This window comes from Cyprinus carpio, unplaced genomic scaffold (genome assembly GCF_018340385.1).
Source record: "Cyprinus carpio isolate SPL01 unplaced genomic scaffold, ASM1834038v1 S000006726, whole genome shotgun sequence".
In the NCBI taxonomy this organism is placed as follows: domain Eukaryota; kingdom Metazoa; phylum Chordata; class Actinopteri; order Cypriniformes; family Cyprinidae; genus Cyprinus; species Cyprinus carpio.
In genome coordinates, this window is record NW_024879330.1 from 382,742 (window position 1) to 395,960 (window position 13,219).

Below are 13,219 nucleotides of genomic sequence, written 5' to 3' on the forward strand. Positions count from 1 at the left end.
AGACTTTGCTTGTTAATAATTTTTGTGTTTTTAGTAAGACCAGAATTATGTCACTTATTGATTCTTTTTTGGCTTTTTTTTTATATGTGTGAATTAATTTGTAATTCGTTTTTGGTGGTATTCTTGTTGTTATTGCAAGTTTTTATTGATTGATGGTTGCTTGTTGAGTCATATTCGTTGAGCTCCTCATGGAAGTATCCCATCTTCCCTCCTGTTTTTTTTTTTTTAAAAGGCGAGCAGTCTGTGGCCGTCCGGTGGTTTTGTGCTACTATTGGATGACAACCGCTGTGTCGATATTAGCACACTGCGATGTGGGAAGCTTTGGCAGGCTGGAGTGTGGGAAAAAAACAAAACTGTGAATAAAAGAAACTTCATGATTTTGTAAATAGATCCTTTGCGTTGATACTCAAGCCATCTATAATGAATGTCAGCTATTGCTATGAATGGCTGATGCCTTTTTATTACCCAACCGAGGGCATTTCAACCAAACACAGCCACTAAATGTGTGTTAATTGCCATTTTATGAACATTTGCTCACAGTTATGGCATTAATAGAGAATCCATTTTAGATTATTTATCTCAACTGAAATATGGGTTGTGGGTTCAACATGGTGATCGTGAAACATGTTGGTCAGGAGCTTAAACATACTGCTTAGTGCTTTTTTAAAGCTTGTGTATTTGTCTTGCAGGTTTGCTCTTGGTGACGCTCGCAGACCGCTGCACGAGACCGCCCGAGCCCGGTGGAGAGGACAGTAGTGATGCACACCCAGTCCTCATCAACCTCGTGAGTCAATGAAAAATACCCTGCACTTTTATACATTATGTCAAGAGATTTGTTCCCTTCAGTTGCTTTGTTTTTATTTTTTTTATGTTTTGAGTTTATTTAGTTTTGTAATTGGTATTTATTTTTTTTTGTTATTTTATTTTGTTTTTTTTTTATTTTTACTTTTGTTATTTTTCTTTGTTTCTTTGTTGTTTTTTTTTTTTTTGTTTTTATTAGCTTTTTTTTTTTTTTTTTTTTTTTTTTTTTGTTCTTATATTTTTTTTTTAGTTTTTTTTTTTTTTGTAAAATTTTATTTTGTTTTTTTTTTCGTTGTATTTTTGTTTTTTTTTATGGTTAATTTTGTGGTGGTTGTCTTTATGTAATTATTAAGTAAATTAAATTAAATGAAATTAAGGTTTTTAAAATTTAAATTAAATTAAATTAATTAAAATTATTCTAGTGGTATGTAAAGACCATTAAGTGACTTTTAATAATGCTGTCTCTAATATTATTTTTTTTCCTGCTTGCATGGGCACTTGGTTTGAGTCAGCAAAAAAAAGTTTAATTAAGAGACAGAAAACGTTTTTTATTTTGTTGTTTGTTTTTGTTTTTTTTATTTTGTGTTAAAATTATGTTTCATTTTGTATAGATTTTTTTTTTAATTTTGATTAATTTATGAAAATAAATTTTTATTTTTGAATGTAGTGTATGTTATTTTAAAGTGGAAAAATGTACACAATAAGACCATTAAAGTGACCTTTAATATTACTGTAAAATATTAATATTTTCTGTTGCTTGGATTTGGTTGTTTTGTCAGAGTAGTTTTTTTTTTTTTTTATGTTAATTTATGAAAAAAATATATATATATCTAGTATAATTTTTTTTGTTTTTTTTGAAAGGATAAATTGGTGAATGGGCTCCACTGATGTTATGTTAAAAATGTGTTTGTATTTAGTTTTCTAATTGTTACATTTATATATTGAGTTTTTATTTTATGTTTTTTTGAAGGATAAGACCACTAAAGTGACATATGGCAATAATAAATGATTCAGAGGTCATTTTTGGGTTCAAGTGTAGGCCCGCTTGATAAGAGTTTAGGGTATCTATCATGACACCCTGGTGCACATGTTCAGCTCGAGACATTTGCATCTGGAAAGTTTAGGGTATCTCTCAGCAATCTGTAATTAAGTATAAATAGCATCATCAGAGGCGGCCCAAATGGGAACACCACCTACTTCAAATGCTTCCTCTGCTTTTCCAGCCTTCTGAAACGGATGACCGCTGCAATGTGATAATTACTCTGCTTTTCCAGCCTTCTGAAACTTACTGCGCTTACTGAACGCAGTTTGCTTTACACTGCTGGGGATAAACAAGTTTTTTTCCTTCCCCCCGGCTTACAACCTTTGTCATGCTGTTACACAGGCAGCAAAACACTGAGTGTAACGGGCAGAAATTTCCCCTGAACGGAGCCCAGCAAATATCACCGGGAAGCGGCCTGCGCTTTACTGGCACGCTGACTGCAGATATAATTGGTTTTGCTCAGAGGGCGCCTGGAGTTTGGAAGCTGGCTGGGAGAATTATCTCTCAGAGGTCACGTAGCAAACTCTGACACGTCACGGTGGATTTAACCTTTCACCCCATCGCTGCAAAAAGGAGTAAAGCAGCTCTTAACATTCATTGTTTTAACCTTTAGCCTGTCGAATCTGAGCGCTCTTATATCAGGCGAGCCAACAGTCTGCATTTATTTTACACACTCAGATTCAGTTTGGTATTTTTTTGTTTCTCCTCTCAGAGCCAAACCCTCACGGTGGCTGAATCTGTCATATAGAAGCAGAATATGTATGCGAACACAAGCCCAATCAAACTAAATATTTGTGTAGCGCTGGCTCACTCTTGGCAACAAAAGATTTCAGACCCTATTATTACCAGGATGTCAAAATCTCCTCGCTTTTCTTTGACGTGGCTCTGGGGTCTTGCAGTTTGCAGAGCCACGTTTTATTGAGAAGATCAATGAAGTCTGTTTAAAGTTTTGACACCCCTCATCTGTTCCCCGACCCGCGGAGGAAAGCAGCTGCGCCCAGAGGAAGCGTCCCACCACCAGATGATCAGGCTCTCGCTTTATGCATTTATGTTGAGTGTCATTTGCACATCCTTAATTTAATTTAACACCTACAAATATATATAAATATAAAATATATTTCTTAAATATATACATTTATGTGTGTGTGTTTATATATACATATAAATATATACAGTACATACACATATTATGGGAAAACAAACTTTTATTTTGGATGCGATTAAACAATTTGACAGCACTAATATAATTAATTATTTTTTTTATTTATGTAAAATATATATATACATAAATTTTTTTATATTATGGTAGTTCTTTATTAAATTAGTTTGTTTTTTGTGAGTTAGTTTATTTTCCATAATGTAATGATAAAAATTTAACTTTCATATATTTTAGATTCATTGCACACCAACTGAAATGATTTCAGGTCTTTTATTGTTTTAATACTGATGATTTTGGCATACAGCTCATGAAAAACCCAAAATTCCTATCTCAAAAAATTAGCATATCATGAAAAGGTTCTCTAAACGAGCTATTAAACCTAATCATCTAAATCAACTAATTAACTCTAAACACCTGCAAAAGATTCCTGAGGCTTTTTAAAAACTCCCAGCCTGGGTTCATTACGCAAAACCGCAATCATGGGTAAGACTGCCAAACCTGACACCCTCAAGCGAGAGGGAAAGACACAGAAAGAAATTTCTGAACGAATAGGTGTTCCCAGAGTGCTGTATCAAGGCCACCTCAGTGGGAAGTCTGTGGGAAGGAAAAAGTGTGGCAAAAAAAACGCTGCACAACGAGAAGAGGTGGACACCGGGACCCTGAGGAAGATTGTGGAGAAGGACCGATTCCAGACCTTGGGGGACTTGCGGAAGCAGTGGACTGAGTCTGGAGTAGAAACATCCAGAGCCACCGTGCACAGGCGTGTGTGCTTTTGAACCAGAAACAGCGGCAGAAGCGCCTGACCTGGGCTACAGAGAAGCAGCACTGGACTGTTGCTCAGTGGTCCAAAGTACTTTTTTCGGAGTGAAAGCAAATTTTGCATGTCATTCGGGAAAATCAAGGTGCCAGAGTCTGGAGGAAAGACTGGGGAGAAGGAAATGCCAAAATGCCTGAAGTCCAGTGTCAAGTACCCACAGTCAGTGATGGTCTGGGGTGCCATGTCAGCTGCTGGTGTTGGTCCACTGGTGTTTTATTCAAGGGCAGGGTCAATGCAGCTAGCTATCAGGAGATTTTGGAGCACTTCATGCTTCCATCTGCTGAAAAGCTTTATGGAGATGAAGATTTCGTTTTTCAGCACGACCTGGCACCTGCTCACAGTGCCAAAACCACTGGTAAAGGGTTTACTGACCATGGTAGTACTGTGCTCAATTGGCCTGCCAACTCTCCTGACCTGAACCCCATAGAGAATCTGTTGGGATATTGTGAAGAGAAAGTTGAGAGACGCAAGACCCAACAACTCTGGATGAGCTTAAGGCCGCTATCGAAGCATCCTGGGCCTCCATAACACCTCAGCAGTGCCACAGGCTGATTGCCTCCATGCCACGCCGCATTGAAGCAGTCATTTTCTGCAAAAGGATTCCCGACCAAGTATTGAGTGCATAACTGAACATAATTATTTGAAGGTTGACTTTTTTTTTGTATTAAAAAACACTTTTTCTTTTATTGGTCGGATGAAATATGCTAATTTTTTTGAGATAGGAATTTTGGGTTTTTTTCATGAGCTGTATGCCAAATCATCAGTATTAAAACAATAAAAGACCTGAAATATTTCAGTTTGGTGTGCAATGAATCTAAAATATATGAAAGTTTAATTTTTTTCATTTACATTATGGAAAATAATGAACTTTTATCACAATATGTCTAATTTTTGGAGAAGGGACCTGTATATATGTTGTTATATATATAGTATATATATATATATATATATATATATATATATATATTATATATATATATTATCCTATATATATATATATATATATAGTACATATAATATATACATACATATATATGTTATACAATAAAAAATAATATACATACGTATGTGTATAGATATATTGATATTGATTTTATTTTTTTTTTTCTTTTTTTTAAATATTATATTTATTGAAAAATTATAATTATTTATATAAATAATAAAAAATAAAAAATTGTTTAAGTGTAAAATATTAATAAAAAGAGAGTACATTATATACATTTGGATCATATATCTGTATGAATTAAAAATATTATACTTATTATTATTATATTATAATATTAATTTATAATGATATATTTTTGTATTAAAAGATGGTCCATTCTATATATTTAGCTCATGTTTATTTGTCTGTCTGTCTATGTATATAGATATAAAATAATAAATCTTTCACAATTATTATATTATACATGAATAAATAATACAAAAATAATAATGCAAAATATGGAGAAAAATATGGTTCATTATATACAATTGGCTCACCTTTCTATTTTTATATAATTTAAATAATAATAGTAATGCATATAGTATATAATGAGTATTATCAGATGGTAAAAACAAAAGTTTATTAAGACGTTATTTACTATTTTCTTATGGTTTTTTAGGACGTGTGTTATTCAATTTAAGTGGTGTTTAATATAATATTTTTGTTTTTTTATTAAATTTTTTCATTTGATTAGTACAATTCTGCTTACTATAAGGCTGGCAAATGCTATTAAACTTTTTAGCACTGCTATTTAAACTGAAATCATATCACAACACTCCAAATATTGCCAGGTGAGGGTTCGACTGGTGTCTCTAGTACTTCTGAAAAGAAGGTAAATATTGATTTCTAAAGCACGTCTTTATTTTCTGACACCGGCTCCAGGTAGATTTATAGAAGCGTGTTTCCAATCAGATCTATAAAACTCTGTAAAATAACTGATATGGATATATAACAACATGTAATATACAGCACATTTTCAGTGTAATGAACTCAAAAAAGCATTGCATGAGATTTCAGATGGCCAGCTGTTGAGCTTTGAAGGACGTCTCCATGCATACCTGTCTTTCAGCACCTTGTAAATTCCTCGAAGTGGCCGATCTCCTTGTGTTTTTCTTCATTTGGTGATTCCAGAATGACACCGTCTGTCTGGCATTACGGTGATATTTTCGTGTTTATTTTCGCAGGGCTATAAATAACTCTTATGCTCGTCTCAGCAGTGAGCACTAAACAGGGCTTGATGGCGATAACCTTTCATTAATTTTGGGTTTCCTCCCTCGTGGATTTGTTATTGTTCGAGAGGCCAGGTGTAGCGCTGCTCGGACTGTAATTGTGAGCGAGCTACTTAGCCGAAGACCACAGCGGTAATAAACCAAATTGCACAATAAATCCTTCCCAGATGGCCTGCAAAACATTTCACACTGCGCTTTCAGTGTGTGTGTGTGTGGTGTGTGTGACAGAAGACATGGATGAAGTTACATTTTTACACCTCACATACTCTCTTGGGTGTCTGTCACTTAGTGCCTCATGACTTATGGTGTCTATGTTCAGTTTGCCGCCTGAAAACGGTTAGAAACTGTATTGTTTAGAGGTGAATGTGCATGCATTTTTTTGTGTGTATATATATGTGTGTGTGTGTGTGTGTGTGTATACTTGGAATGCATGCATATTGCTATGGATAAAAGTATCTGACAAATTAGTAATTATGTAAATATAATTAAAGTGATTTTGCATTAAAGTATTTATGCATTAAATCATGCATAAATCATTATCTGTGCATTGCATTCTAGCGGGAAAAAGAAAAATTATATTCTGAATCTGTGGTTCTTAACTGGTTTGCTGTTGGTTTGTTCTGGTAGCATCAAAAAGCAATGCTAATTGAAAACAATCAAATGCAATTAACTGTAATCATGTGTAAATGTCATTTATATAGACATTTAATTACTGTATATAATTATATAAATGTCTGCTTTTAGACGGGAGGATAAAACCCTTCTCTTATCTTTTGCTGATGATGTCGAAGGTCATCTGTCCGATTCAAACTCAATGAATTATTGCCTGACAACAACTCAAAAGGATAGTTAAAAGTTATTATTAGGTCATCATTTACCTCATTTGCTTCCAAACCTGTATGAATTCTTTCTTCTGACAAACTTCTGAAAGATCTTTTGAAAAATGCCTTTGTTTTTTGTGTGTATAATGAAAAAAGGGATCCAATGTTGTTTGGGAACCCAACATTCTTCCAAATTACTTCTCATGCATTCTGCAGAAGAAAGAATATCATACAGGTTTGGAATGACATGAGGGTGAGGAAATGATGACAGAATTTTTTTTATTAATTTTTTATTAAGTACAATAATTTTGCATGAAATCACACATAAATCATCACCTTATGTGCAATGCATTATCCTCTAAATCTGTGGTTTTCAACTGGTTTGCTGTAGGTTTGTCCTGGTGGTATGAAAAAGCAATGCTAAATTAAAATAGTTCAGTTCAACTAACAATATAGCTTTATATATATATATATGCTTTTAGAAAAGAGAAGAAAACTCTAATTTCAAACTTGTGACTTTCTTTTCTCTGTTCACTTAAATTCAGGGGGGCCCAGTGTTGTTTGGGAACCCAATGTTCTTTTGTGTTTTGCAGAAGATCCTGGTAGTATGAAAAAGCAATGCTAAATGAAAAGAATCAAATGCATGCTTAATGTAATCTACGTTTATAAGCAAAGAGGAAACTCTTCTTGTATCTTCTGATGATGTTAAAGGCTGTGTGATCAAACTCTCAAACACAGTTTGCTTTTTGCAATCAATATTGGCTGTTGAGAACTTAAAACCATCAAAATGCAGTTTTGCATAAAAACAGTTTAGGTATTTCTTAACAGTTTTGGTCTAATCTAAAACCTGTGTGTTGGAGCAAAACCAGATGCTGATCAAAACCAAGATCTCCAGCAGCTTGAGTTGCCGCAGGACGTGGTCTGAGTGTCTGTGACTCAGCAGAATCCATTGGCTTGTTGTTGAGTCACAGTCTCTCCATGTGTGAAGAGAAAGCCAGAAATGATCTGCATTCAGACTGAGATGCAGTAGTTAAGTGAAAGCAGATCGTTCAGGACTTTGAGTGATTGTACACTGACAGACGGACAGGAATGATGACGAGCATCTCTCCATTGTGTGCCATACAAGCAGAAGTTTATGAGATCCTTACAGTGACCTCTAGTGCTCGCCATCATGCTGTAAGATACTGTTGTTTTACCTCTAGAACAGCTGCATCATTCATGTTCTGCAGTTGTTTTTAAAATATGAATTGACTGTGTCGTAATTTAAAGCGATAGTTGCCGAACAGTTGCTGGCAGCCATTGACTTACATGGTGTTTTCTCCATAATATAGAAGTCAATGGCTACCGGCACCTGTTTGGCTACCAAAATTCTTCTTCAAAAAAAAAAAAAACTTATTTGAAACAGCTTGAGGGTGAGTAATAATGACAAAATGTTCATTTTTGGGTGAACTATCCCTTTATATAGACACATTTCTAAGAAGAGACTTTAATAAATGTGTTCTGGTTAAACTCACACGCTTTATTAACTATAATATGATTATTTAAAGTGATAAAAAGATGATTAGGGTGCTTTAAACTTTTCTTGTGTTTAGTTCCGTTGAATTGACTCTCATTGAAAGACTCTTTGGTAAAGACTGCTGATGTGGTTTTATTAGTTAAGGTTCTGTAATCTGCATGAGAAATCGTTAATCGTTAAGCTTCCTCTAACTGGAATAACTAGTTGCAGAATAAGCGAGCATGCCTGTGAAAAGCCTTGACGTTTCTCCTGACATGTGAACCAGAGTTCACTCGGCGTTGTCCTGTAGCACCAGGTGCAGATGTTGGCAGGCTCTGCTTTCGTAGGCCTTTATTCCCCAGGAGTTTCTCTGATTCCAGTCTTTCTATCAGTCTCCAGGGTAGTTTTTTCGCAACGACAGCAGTTTTGCCGTACGACCCTTTCAGTGCGGACCACCGTTGTAAATTTGAAAATTGCCCAAGTCTGTGCTTCTAATGAATATATTTATGAGTCCAGTGTACAAATCAGTTTAATGACCGGTAGCCAGCTGGTGAAGTCAAGTTCAGAGATTTATTCAGGTCTCTCAGACGAGGGAAATATTTTTCTCCTGATGTTCCTGTAGGTACTTTAGAAGGCGTTTTGACATTCATGTGGGTAACACCTCATTTCATACCTTTTCAACGTATCTGTGTGACTCCACGTCCAGGTCATATTTCACCCCAAAAATATATTATTTTGCATGGAGAAATCGTATCTGTGTTTTATGCATGTGCTTTTTTTTTTTTTTTTTTGTCAATTATAATATGAATTACTTTTTACATATATGTAATTTCTGAATACTTTCAAGACTGATTCTGATTGGATTCTGTTTATTATAAAATAGTTTTTAATTAATTATTTAATTAGTTTTAATTTTATTAATTATACATTTTAATTAAAATTAAAATTAATTAAATTAACAAATTATTTTTATTTAATAACAATAATCTATATTATTAAATAATAATAATATGGTTAATAATATATATAATATATATATTTTTTAAATTCACAAATTTTTTTCATTTAATAATAACAAAAATAATCTTTTATATGAATTATATCTAAATATTGAGTATACTACAGTTGTTTTTTATATTAATTGTAGTCAAATATTAATGAGATAATTGTAGCATGAATTGGGGGGGGGTACTTAGTTGTCTGCATATTAGACAAAATATAATTATGTCTTTCTTGTGATTTTTGGGTGAAATATGGCAGGTGAGATTCTCCCGTCTGTTCAGGAGGGCTTTAAATAAAGACTGAAAGCCTACCAGTCCGTTTGCTCTCTTAAAAGTAAAATGAATTTTCTTTCATCAAGAGGCACTGCTGTCTACAGTCCATCAGCATCTACTTCAGTGAAACTGTGTTTGTTTTCAGGTAAGAAGCGGACATGGGAGGTCCAGAAGCGGATCTTACTAGATCAGTGTGTTCTGCCAGAAAACCCTGAGTGAGCTAAACTACCCAGAGCTGTTTTTATTTTCCTACTTCTGTTTGCCTAGTTACCATTTTTATTGCATTTTGTTGACACTGTTTGCTTTGCGGACTGTGCCGTCTGCCTCTGTGATAGGTGGTCTATGTTAATAATGAGTCAGATATATTTATATTTAGCCATTCAAGAATCAGTTCCAACGCTCGGGCTGGTTTTAATGTAAGAGACGTCCATTCATCGGCACACAGACTGGTTAAAAGACGTCTGCCAGAGCCAGACTCAACCCCGTCGCGAAGCCCAGACGCCTGCAGCTCGGTGAGGGAACGCCGGCCGGATGTTTGGGGTTGAAATGGGTTGGGATGTGGAAGTACGGCTGCCATCTCCAGTCCAGGTGCTCACGCTGACATATGTCAGAAGCGTTCGGTGTCCGAATCAATTAGCTTCTCTGGTGTAGAGCAGGAGGACAAATTGGCAAAGTGTTTTGTTTAAACAAATGGCCTTGGTGCAGTTTTTCCAGGGGGAGCGAGGCTTGTAGGAATGTGTGGTCTCATCGTTCTTAGAAATAAGTCGTTGCAGCATCGTCCGTTGACAACACGTTTACTTATTCACACCATCGCAAAACCAAGCAAAAGCTGAGACCTCCCGGCTGCGGCAGGATTGTGTAATGTGGTATATTTATTGAGTTTCAGTCCGTCGTGATGTGGTTTGTATACAGTAAGTTCACGTTCTGCATGATGAAGCTTGCTTAATGTCATTCGGGACCAGAGCGCAAACCCTGATTCTTAAAGGGGGTAGTTCACCTTTAAATGAAACTTTTGTCATCCTTTACTCACATTAAAGTTGTTCCAAACCTGTATGCTGGACACAAAAGAAGATATTTCAAAGAATGCTGGGATCCCAACAGTTGACGGTAGCCATTGACTTCCATAGTATTCTTTTCCATAGTATGGAAGTCAATGGCTACCGGCAACTGTTTGGCTACTAACATTCTTCAAAATATCTTCTTTTGTGTTCAGTAAAATCCCACAGACCTACACTGAAGGACCCGAGCCGTATCTAAAGACCAGAAACTGTTTTTGATGTAAATGGGAAACACTTATCGAACTGCCCGTCTCACAGGGACTCGGAGTTTCGGCAAACATTGATAAAGTTCCCTGCCAAACATCACCATTAAACCGCAGAACACAAGCAAAACATTCTGTCATGTCGAGCCGTACGAGTTTGTGCTCTGGCGAGTTAGTGTTTTTCACTAATTGTTTTTGACTAATGTTTTCCCTCAGATTTCTCGTTGTTCTGAAGCAGGTCAGACGGCGTCTTGGAGACCAGTGTTATAGGGTTGTTCTCATGATTGGATAAATCACACAAAAACATGTCCAGGTCACATTATATTTTGAGTAAATAAATTACGACTTTTAAGGATTATTTTGCGGGCCATTTAACAGGGTGATAACTAAAGCTAAAACTAAAGCCATTAAAAAATATCTTCATTACTTGAAACAAAACACATTTTTTAATAAACTGAAATAAAATAAAATATAAAAACTCATTTTATTTCTGCTTGACAAGGCATTTTTGTTTAGTTTAACTACAATTACTAAAATAATTAAAACTAAATAAGCTAAAACTAATAGATAAAAATTAATAAATCTATGTAAAACATGAAAAACTAATAAAAATCCCTTAACACAATAAAATTACTAAAACTTAAAAGTAATATGAAAACAGAAAATATTAAAGTGATATATAATTTAAAGTAACAAAAACATCTATGATACTAATATAACATTGCTGTTTACTAATATATAATGCAGTATTTGTTTGCATTGACATTGACAAATGTGATACACACACGTATAAATACACATTCTTTTTTCATAATTTAAATCAGCATTAAATAATAATCTATATAGCATTAAATATCTATCTATCTATCTATCTATCTATCTATCTATCTATCTATCTATCTATCTATCTATCTATCTATCTATCTATCTATCGACATGTTTCATATTATTTAAATCAAAATTAAATAATTATTTTCTTTCACATTTTATTTTGTCTTGAATTACATTTTTTAATGAATTTAGGTGAAATGTGCTCATTTGTCTTATCTTTTTCGTCATGACATGTTTCATATTATTTAAATACTTATTTAATATAGAATTAAATATCACATTTTATTTTTTGTTTAATTGAGTTTTTTGATGGGTGTTTTGTGCGATTTATCCACGTCCCTTACTTTTTCAAACATTGCCAAACTCCTTCCAAGCTCTGCGCCGTAACCAGTGGCCCTCAGGCTTGTGTTGAAAGTCTAATGAAGTTTTTCAGCCTTCACATTAGATTTTCAGGTGATGTGATCTCGCTTAAGTAACGTGAAATCTGTCTGTCTGCTAGTTCTGGTGAGTTCTGAAAATATCGCCGCTTGTTTTATTTTGTCGTCTTTCAGAGGAAATGGTGTAATTGATCTTTACAAGGACGCTGTGAGTGGAATTCTCCCGGCTCTTCCTGTTACCTTTTCTAGTGTAATCAAATAATGGATTTGGTTTCAGAGCGCTGCAGTAGCAGAGGAGAGGAAATGATCTTCAGCAGGCTTGTTTATTTGACTTCTGCCGTTCTGTTGCATGAAAGCTCCAGCACTGTAACGTGACATGAAGCAGAGGCCAGTGTCGCTTGAAAATGTGTTGTAATTAAAATTGATTTGTCTAATTAAGGAACAAGACCTGTGTGCTTTCCTCAGGCCAGGAATCTGTCTCTGAAGTCGTGTTGACCTCTTTCAGTCTCTCATATGCAAACATGTTTTTGTACAGCATCGTCGTGATGCATCATATTTCTGGACTGGTCTTCATTTGCTCACCTTCATGCCGTTCCAAATGCAAAAGATGTTTAGCAGAACATCTGAACGTCTATTGTGCTCATGATAAAATTTAAGATCTCAAGATGTCCAGTGAGAACATTTACTTGGAGTTGTTTGTTCAACTATTGTTAACTAAAGCTAAACCATAAAAATATATATTTTCATTACTTGAAACAAAATAAATGTTAACATTTTTATAAAAGTTAGCGAGTTGGTGAGGCTAAATTTCTAATTTTCATGTAGTTTAACTTTAGTTGAAATAATAGTTTAAATAAACTAAAACTCATAAATAAAAATTAAGTTATTTTATTTTTTGTAGACCAACATTAAAGGGTTGTTTTGATAATTGGATAAATCACAAAAAAACATATCCAGATCACATTTCACCCCAAATTAAAAGAAATAAACATTTTAAATAAAATACATCTGTTTTTTAGACTATTTATTAGTTTAATAATATATTATACATAATAATTATTATATTATGGTATATATATATATATATATATATATATAAACATTTTAAATAAAATATATATGTTTTT

General features: G+C 34.2%; 1 protein-coding gene across 1 annotated transcript in view; it reads left to right on the forward strand.

Annotated features, from left to right (window-relative positions):
- The first annotated feature begins 765 nt into the window (after positions 1–765).
- Positions 766–13,219, forward strand: part of LOC109052243 (transcription initiation protein SPT3 homolog) — a 61,403-nt gene continuing 48,949 nt past the window's right edge. The window contains exon 1 of the mRNA XM_042755578.1: positions 766–784. The gene's annotated coding sequence lies outside the window, so the exon portion shown is untranslated. The remainder of the gene's footprint in view (positions 785–13,219) is intronic.